Source organism: Petromyzon marinus, chromosome 61 (genome assembly GCF_048934315.1).
Source record: "Petromyzon marinus isolate PM22_M1 ecotype Great Lakes invasive population chromosome 61, UKy_Petmar_22M1.pri1.0, whole genome shotgun sequence".
Taxonomy (NCBI): domain Eukaryota; kingdom Metazoa; phylum Chordata; class Hyperoartia; order Petromyzontiformes; family Petromyzontidae; genus Petromyzon; species Petromyzon marinus.
This window is the reverse complement of record NC_133727.1, coordinates 8,265,367-8,274,616: the sequence shown is the minus strand read 5'-3', so window position 1 is coordinate 8,274,616 and position 9,250 is coordinate 8,265,367.

Genomic DNA, 9,250 nt, shown 5'->3' with positions numbered 1-9,250 from the left:
ATGGGAATAATGTTACGCTCAGTGGGAGAAGTGATGCTGCGCTTTGGTCTGAAGGATAGCTGGCAGGTCAGGAGTAAGTTTGGTGGTTGAGATGCGAAGGACGTCACGGAGATGGCTGTCGGTCGTTCTGGTTCTCAGCCTGCTTTTGTTCAGCGTTAACAGAGAGAATGTCTGCTCACATATGTATGTTGAGCCGAACAGACTCATCATTCGTTTTGCATGGCGTCTCGTCAGAGGAAACTTGGCCTTTTCCAAACTCCGGTAGAAGTCAGGTAGGGAGAGAAGCTGATGCTGATTCTTCAGAGAATCACACTGAATTTCGATCAGTTCTAATTGCAGACTCTCCTCCACTTCTTTTGCATCCATTGAAAACGGAGCCGCAAACAGTGTGATTTCCTTCTCAATGACAGAAAAATCTTGGAAGCGCTGACTGAATTCTGTCATGAGAGATGTGATCACAGACACATATTCTCCCATTTTTGCAGAGAGCTTGGCATTTGGAAATGCACCTTGATTTCGGTCAGCGTGGGGAAGTGCGCTACATTGAAGTTGCGCAGTTGTGACTCGAAGAGACGGAGCTTCGCACGGAATGCTTTCATGTGCACATACAGCTGTGGTACCAGCTGCTCTTTGCCTTGTAGTCTCTTGTTCGGGGTGTTGAGATGATCAGTGAGATCAACTAAAAAAGCCAGGCCTGCCAACCATAAAGGGTCACTGATCTCATGGAGAGGTCTGCCCTTTTCTTTCAAAAACTTGTCGATATTTGATCTCAGGGAATAAAACCACTGCAGCACGGAGCCGCGACTGAGCCAGCGCACTTGAGAATGGTAGAGTAGGTCCCCGTATTCAGCATCGACATCAGAGAGGAACGCTTGCAATTCTCTGTGGTAAAGCCCTCGGGCCATAATTTTTTTTGACATTTTTCACAACTGTGTTCATCACATCGCCAAGCTGGATTATCTTGGCACAGAGGGCTTCTTGGTAGATGATACAGTGCATTTTAACAGTCTCACCTCCGCTCTCCTGCACCTTGGCACTCACCATAGAAGCCATTCCTTTGCGCTCGCCTGTCATTGCTGGAGCCCCATCCGTTGTAATTCCACACAGCTTGTCCCATTTAAGTCCAGCCTGGTTAATTGAATCTGACACAGCTTCAAAACATATCCTTCCCAGTTGTTGTCCCATTTAGACTCCGAAGATCAAGCAGTTCCTCCGTAATGCAAAAATTCTCATCAACTCCCCGCAAAAAAATTAACAGCCGTGCAGTGTCCGTGGCATCTGTGCTCTCATCACATGCAATCGAGTAAAAATCGAAAGCACAAGCTTTATCTGACACTTGCTGTTTTAAGTTAGCCGACAAGTCTTCAATTCGCCGCACAACCTTACTTCTGGACATACATCGTTAAAATCCTGCATTTTCTCCAGGCACATTCCCACGACTTTAGTGAGGCACTGTTTGATGAAGTCACCGTCTGAGAAAGGTTTCCCGTGTAGGGCAATGAGTTGAGCTACTTCATTGCTGGCTATTGTTGCATTTTCTTGAGCTTTGTTAGCACGGAAAAAAAACCCTGCTGCTGCGTTAGCAGGCTAGCTTGCCATTTGCTTTACCTTCTCTCTCCGCTCGGCGCCAGTGTAGGACGTGAAGGTCTGATGTTTCGTTTCATAATGCCGTCGTACATTGTACTCTTTCATCACGGCAACACTCTCATTACAAATCAAACAAACACACTTCCCCTTGGTTTCTATGAAAAAAAAATCATTTTTCCACCGAGTCTGAAATTTTCTGCACTCGCTTGCAATCTTGCGTCTCTTCGGTTCCGGCATTTCTGGTGACCCTGAGCAAATGTTTTTCTTCGATTGCTTGCTTTGTGGAGACGCTGCCTTGTTCAAGACAATAGCGCCATCTAGTGTTTAAATTAAGAAATGCAATACAGTGGGCCATAGTCCATTATATTTTTAACTTTGATACGGGCCAATTAAAAATGGATTGCGGGCCGCAGTTGGCCCGCCGGCCGTAGTTTGGACACCCCTGGTTTATAGCATGTTATATAATAAATAGTATAACATTGTAATGTTTAACATAATTCATAAGGCAATATATAGTATTGTAATTTTATAGTGAATATACAGCTGTGTGGTATACAGTAGGGTTGGTAGAATAATACATAGTGTAATATTACAAGTCTAATATTTTACAGTCTAAAGTATAGGGTAGTCTAAAGTAACGCATTGTATAATTCAAGGGTGGGTTTGTCTATGGTAGTGTATATTACGGTGTATAGTTGTGTAATGTAGGAAAAAGTTTATTTGGAGACATATCAATATAATGCATAATGTTAGAGTTTACATTGGGCTGTTTATACGATATTATACAATGTAGTTTAGATTGGAAGGTATAACATTACAATGTATAGTAGTCTAGTTTATGGCATGGTTGTAACGCAACACAGGACAGAGCAGCACATCGTGGCTGTTTCTCCCCCCTCCTCCGTTCCGAGCATGGATGGACTCGTCCGTCTGAACGAGGCTTGTCGCTCTCCGTGGTGCTAACGTTGGAAAGAAGGAAAAAACCGCCACCCATTTTTTTCGCCATATGGCATTGTAATGTATAACGACTTATTGTTAGTAGCTCAGCTGATGGAGAGTATATAGAGTTTATTGATGACATTGATGTATATTCTTATTTTTTTCGGTAAAGTCACGTTGAAGAGAAACAGCAAAATAACAAAATATATATAAAACAATAAAAACTAAGAATATGAATTACTGCAGTCACGTAAGCTTTAAATCAAGACATTGATGTAGTTTGTATTTTAGTTTTTTTTTATTAGTTTACTATATGGTATTCATTAGATAGTGTAGTGTATACCCAGTTACTTTATGTTTATAGCTCAATTTATTGAAGAATACATTGAGTACATTTATTATATTGATGCAGTTTCTACTTAGTTTTTTTTAACATCGGTTTATTTATGATAGTTGGGTAGTTGCAGTCCTTTAGCGTCCATATACTAAATGCCTCTGTTGAGATGAAAACTTTGACTTTAACATAGCTATTTCCGTGACCAGTCACATGCTAATCCCTCACATTAACATCATGCTAATCTCCCAGTTACATGCTAATTTCTGACTTTAACACCCTGCTGATCCAACACTTTAACGCAGCTATTTCAATGCTAAATTATCCTGTTTGATATGTAAACTCCTTTGTCAAGGCGCTTTACCTCTCCCACCTAGTTTAAACGACACTGCGAATCTTAGCACCAGTCATTGAAGTGCTGTCGTCCCGACAGTTCTGTTCCTTCACCTGAAGAAGGCTACTTGTGTTGTGGCCGAAACGTCGTGAAAATTTTATTTTTTATTACGTTTTATTTTTTTTATTTTTTTCCATTCTACGTTACTTTACCGAAAGAAGCAAGAAGATGAATCCCTGCAGTCACGAAAGCTTTAAATCTGAACTTTACGCAATTAAAAATCATAGTGTAAGATAAGACTACAATCGTTGTCTGCTGTGAGGATCTTCTGTACTCAGGGCCCCGAATGTTTGTGGCAAGTGAAAGTTTGTCTCAGCAAAATATAAGATTTCTCACAGTAGCACGCCGTATGACCACACGTCGCTCTGCACCTTGTAGAGCCCATGGAAGATGCTTTCTGAAGACATCCACTTTACAGGCAGAGGCACCTAATGGACATGACCGCATGGCCACAAGCACAACAACAATACGTTCAGTAAATTCAGTTCAGGCCGATGCATCGCGATTCATCATACGTTTTTTACGTCAGGCCACATTCATCTGGCCAAATTAGCGTCATCTAGCCCTCCACTACCCTGAAGGGTTAAATGTGTAGTGACATCACGGGATGTCACTGTGTAGTGCCGGCCCTAGAGAGGCACGGCGTGCGGTGTATTGACATCGCGGATACCACTCTGGTGTGGGTGTAGTACCGGCCCTAGAGGGGCTCGGTCAGCGCTGATTGATCCCGCTGGATGGCATCACGCTTGGCGTGCAGTGCCAACCCAACAGGATAGGGTGTGGGAGTGCCGGCCGTAGGAAACGGGTTACTAAATGCCATGGCACTCTGCTTGACCCGAGAGGACACGTGACCGGTTAAGTCTACAAAGGGGCCCCAAGTGGGGGCTAGGGGTGGTCACGTGGTCGGGGTCCAGATCCTGCTGCTCGAGGATTCTAGAAGGTGGTCGTGGCCAAGGGCGGAGCCAGCCACGCCACAGAGAATATAAGCCGGGTCCCCCAGAGGGACTGGCGTTGTTGTTCATCTTGATGAAACCTTTGTCTGCGTCTACGTTCTACCGAGTCTCCAACACGTGGACCTGGACCCGAGCTGTGGTCCCGGTCTGTCGTAGCTAGTCATGTTGTAATTAGTGTAGTTAGCCTGGTGGTCACCACCATGGTGGGGGGGGGGGGGGGGAGAGGAGGAAGGCGATTTGTGAAATTGCCCCATATTTTAAACTGTCGGCAGAGCAGAGAGATTGAATCCAATTACCGACCTCTGGATTGCAAGTCCAGGGTGGGGGAGCCATTGCACCACCGTGTGTGGCAGCACCCCCACTCTTTTTTTCTTAGGGGCTGTGCAAAATAAAATAAAAACATTGAGTACAATTAAATAGATGGGCCTTCTATCCCGATGATGGTGATGACATTGGCGATACTGATAATGATGCTGATGATGCTAAGTAAGGGGAAGGACTCACATTGCCCTTCACCACGTAGTTGGGGTCAAGCTGGACGTCCCGTGCCAGCCCAAAGTCGCAAATCTTGGCGATGTGTCCATGGGTTACCAGCAATTTCCTCGCAGCCAGGTCGTGGTGGATGCACTAAAAAAAAGAAAAAAATTCCCTGTGTGGCCTTCAACAAACTTGGGGCAACTTCTGTGAAGGTCGGCCACGGTACAAGACGGGGTGGGTGCCCAGCACCACGCTCGGCCGCCTTTGTCTCCCCAGTGTAGATGTTTACACACCGCACCAGGTACTCATTTGAGACTGAGTCCACCTGGGGAGGCCCAAGACCGGTTCAGATAATTGTCACTGGTGTTGGCCGTGAGCGGGAATCGAACTCTGGCCGTTGGGTTCGTAGCGCAGTGAACTAACCACTGAGCGACCACTCGCCACCCAGACAGCCATATTAAGGGCAACAAAGACGTGCACCACAGACACAGTCACATACAAAGACACAGTTAAATACGCACAGTCACAGAGACACAGTTAAACATACTCTTTGGTTCTTTCGGTAAAGTAACATAGGTATAAAATAAAACAAATCACGACGTTTTGGGCGCTAAACCCTGTTTGTTTGGTATGCTTCTCTCTCTGTGTCCCCTGTTGTATCTGTGTTAGTTCCCCCCTACTTGTGTGTCTGTATATACATCTGGGGTTATGTGTTTCCTCTCTCTCGTAAATTTAGCTCTTCTGTACCTGATGATGAGTGATTGTGTTGCAACCGAAACGTCGTACGCTATTATGTTATTTTATTATTTCTTATTTATACGTGACTTTACCGAAAAAAAACAAAGAGTAATTCCTGCAGTCACGAAAGCTTTGAATCAAGTCTGTAGTGCCTCTTATTAAACAGTGCTTCAGTTAAACAGGAACATTAATAAATCCAGCAGGCATGACTTGAAAAGTAACAAATTTACATTTTGGGTGGCACTCTAAATCGTCCGCTAAATCGTGTCGCCAATTATAATTTCTGCGTTTATCTGCGCGTGTCTGTGTACCCCCAGTGGAGGAATACGTGCGCAGCTTGCTGGACAACCCTGAGTTGATTGACCGTCTGGCACTGGCCTCGGAGCAGGTGAGACTCCGTATGCGTGCATCAGCTCTGCCCCCCCCTCATTTATGGTGCGGGCCTGTACCCTTGTCCGACCCCTCACTTCCGCGTTGCATCCAGCTGCCTCACTGAAGAAAGGGACACTTGCCTTGCGCTGAGTACGACGTTTCGCTGGTTGTAATCGCCAGGGAAACGATATACTCGATTTGTAAGTGTTGTGGGTTTACTCTCCAATACACTGGCGTGCTGCAGTAGTAACTAATTGACACGTTTTGTTTTACGTAACAAACCTTACTAATTGGCTGTACCGGGTTAACTACACACATTTACGCGCTCTTACCCAAAAAACCTTTATTATGGATAATATTGGTCGCAAAAGAATACGTGATAAACAGCTCCCTTTTAGAACGTCTCATCCTCACCAGCAATGGTCAATCAATCAAATAAATCCTAGATTTATAACGTGGCATATTTAGCAAAAAGCAGAGACGGAAGGGTGAAACTCTAGAGGTAGCTCTATGATATCCGCTTTTGTGGAACGTTCTCTAACACGGATGGCCGTACTGCTCTGAGATAAATCAGACTGGATCCTTCGTCTCGTTACGTGATGGCGGTTGCAAAATTGTTGTTGACGCGTGCATGTGCCGTGCGTGTGCTGTGTACGTGTGCAGGATGTGGTGGAGTCCCGGGTAATCTTTCCCGAACATCTCCCGCTGTCCCAGCTGCAGCAAGGTGTGCGTTCCGGCCGGTTTGTCCAGGGAACCTTCCTTGCGAGTCGTGAGAATTACCTGGAGGGGACTCTGAGGGTGCGAGGGGACGGTGACGGTGATAAAGAGGTACACGTTTCACAAGCCTGCGTCTGGAAGGAACAATGCTGTTCGATTGTATCTGTGTGAGTTTTAAAAACAAATTTATAATGAAGCAGTGGCATAGCGTTCTTGGCATGAGCAGTAGCTCTTAACCTTTACTGCAAGGCTGCAGTAAAGGTTAAGAGCTACTGGGCTAAAATATTTGTATTTTGAACGTCTTTTGCACCCTACGTAGGTGTCGTAGCCTGGCTCCTGCCCCCCCGGCCTGTGGGTCCTGGTGCAGTTGCACTGCCTGCACACTCGATAGCTACGCCACCACAACCACAGTATATACGTTTATTGTGACTACTTTAATAATAGGGTTTTTCCCTTTTTTTCTGGCAACAAAACTGAAACCTTTTACAAGGAATCATGTGTGCATTAACCACACCAGGGACGGCTTTCTTTTGAGCCTCGACCCAATTGGTGCGAGACCAGAGGACGCCAAAAGGCATACGCATATATTGCAAATATTATCAGTGTGTTTTTCTTTGCATTTTGACCACAAGTATTGTGGTTAATGCACACATGATTCCTTGCAAAAGGTTTCAGTTCTGTTGCCAGAAAAAAGGGGAAAAACCCTATTATATTTTGGTACTGGCAAAGGAGGTCTAATGATGGTTGTGACTACTTTGTTAACAAAATGAATGGTCTATTTCCACCTCCAAAATGTAACGTTAAATAACAATTAGGTACATTGGCCCTTTGTTGGAAAAAAAAACCCAGTCCAGAAATTGAAAATATGTTACTGAAAAACATTGGTTTCAGAAGATTCATGGGCTAATAGTCCTACATTTTAAATTGTTTATTCGTGGTATTAAAACTCTTGTACAGTAAAACCTTGGATTGTGAGCATAATTCGTTCCCGAAACGTGTTTGTAATCCAAAGCACTCGTATATCAAAGCACTCGTATATCAGTTGTGATCACGTGACGCTCGGCAGTACAAAGCTGCTCGTATTGCAAGACCCTCGCTCGTTTATAAAATTAATATTTATTAAAAATTTTGCTCGTCTTGTAAAACACTCGCAGACCAAGCTACTCGCAATCCAAGGTTTTACTGTATATGCTGCTCTCTAACAGCACTTGGCCCAGCGGTCTGTTAAGGCTATACGGGGGATCTTTTTTTGTCTCCGTGCAGGTGTTGATCCAGGGGCTGCAGCATTTAAACCGCGCGATGCACGACGACATTGTGTGCGTGGAGATGTTCCCCGAGGAGCGCTGGGTTGCCCCCTCCTCGCTGGTCCTGCACGATGAGGGCGTCGCAGGGGACGTTGCAGAAGAGAATGAGGAGGATGTGGTGAGTGGAGCGTCAACACTGCCGAACCAAAAGCAAACCCAGACACCTGAAGTGTGCGTGTCTCTCTCCCCGTGGTCGCATGGATTTTTCTCCAGGTCCTCCGGCTTTTCCCTCCACAGTTACAATCTGACATGCACTTAGAGTATTTGGCTGCTATCAATTTCAAATGTGATAAGATACTTCATTGAACGATCATTTGTGGCCAGGTCACTTAAAAAGAGCTATATAGCTCTCAGGGTCCTTACCTGGTAAAGTTAAAATAGTTTATAGTTTTTAACTAGTTTTAATATAGTTTAAACAAAGAATAACAACAAATTCATAATAAAGGTTTTTGGGTTAGATCGCGTTTATTTATAAATGTGTCGTAACCCTCCACCACCCGACACGGCCAATCAGCAAAGAAAAGTGTCACGTTGACAAAAGACAAATAATTCACTACTTCAGCCCACCGGTGTGTTGAAGAGTTAATCCACATTTACAGTTTGAGTACGACGTTTCGCTGGTAAATACTTCCAGCATCATCGGGCAATTCGCCAGAATGGTAAAGCCCTCGCTTGCTCCCGGTTTTATATAGAGCAGAAGAGTGACGTCATCACTTAACTCATCAGGTGCAGTGATTAGAGGCGGAGGGGGGGGGGGTAATGTAATTATATAATCGATTAGTAATCAGTCATTGGTTATGATTAGTAATGAGTTGTAGATTAGTAATTCTTTAAATCAAAATGTAATGTGTATTATTTAATAATACGCTTCCAGGCCGCACTGAGCCGGTAGCTGTCAGAGCGATTAAAGTTATTCTTGTTCCTCTCAATTTCAATGGATTCTCTAATTAGTCTTTGCCAGTAATAATTAGTTTTACACACCACTGCAACATTGTCAAAATCAATTGAGTGTCCTTGTTGACAAGCATGTTCTGCCACTGCCGACAGTTGTGTTTGAGATAATTTAATATTTCTCTGATGTTCTTTTAGTCTTACGCTGATGTTACGTCCCGTCTGCCCAATGTAGCAGCTGCCACATGAACAATTAATCCGATATACACCTTCTGTTGATAGTTTAGGTAATGCGTCTTTAGTGCAAGATACTAGTTTTTGAATTTTGTGTACTGTACCAAATCTTACTGTAATGTTTTGCTTTTGCAAAACGCGGGCTAATTTGTCAGTTACTCCTGAGATATATGGAATTTTTATTGTTTTAACAATCTGGTCGCTTTCAGTAGTATTGCTTTGCGATCGTGATTTGGCATTCAGTGCTCTGTTAATTTGAGCATTATTGTAGCCATTCTGTCGTAGTGCGTCTTTAACGTGTTTAATCTCT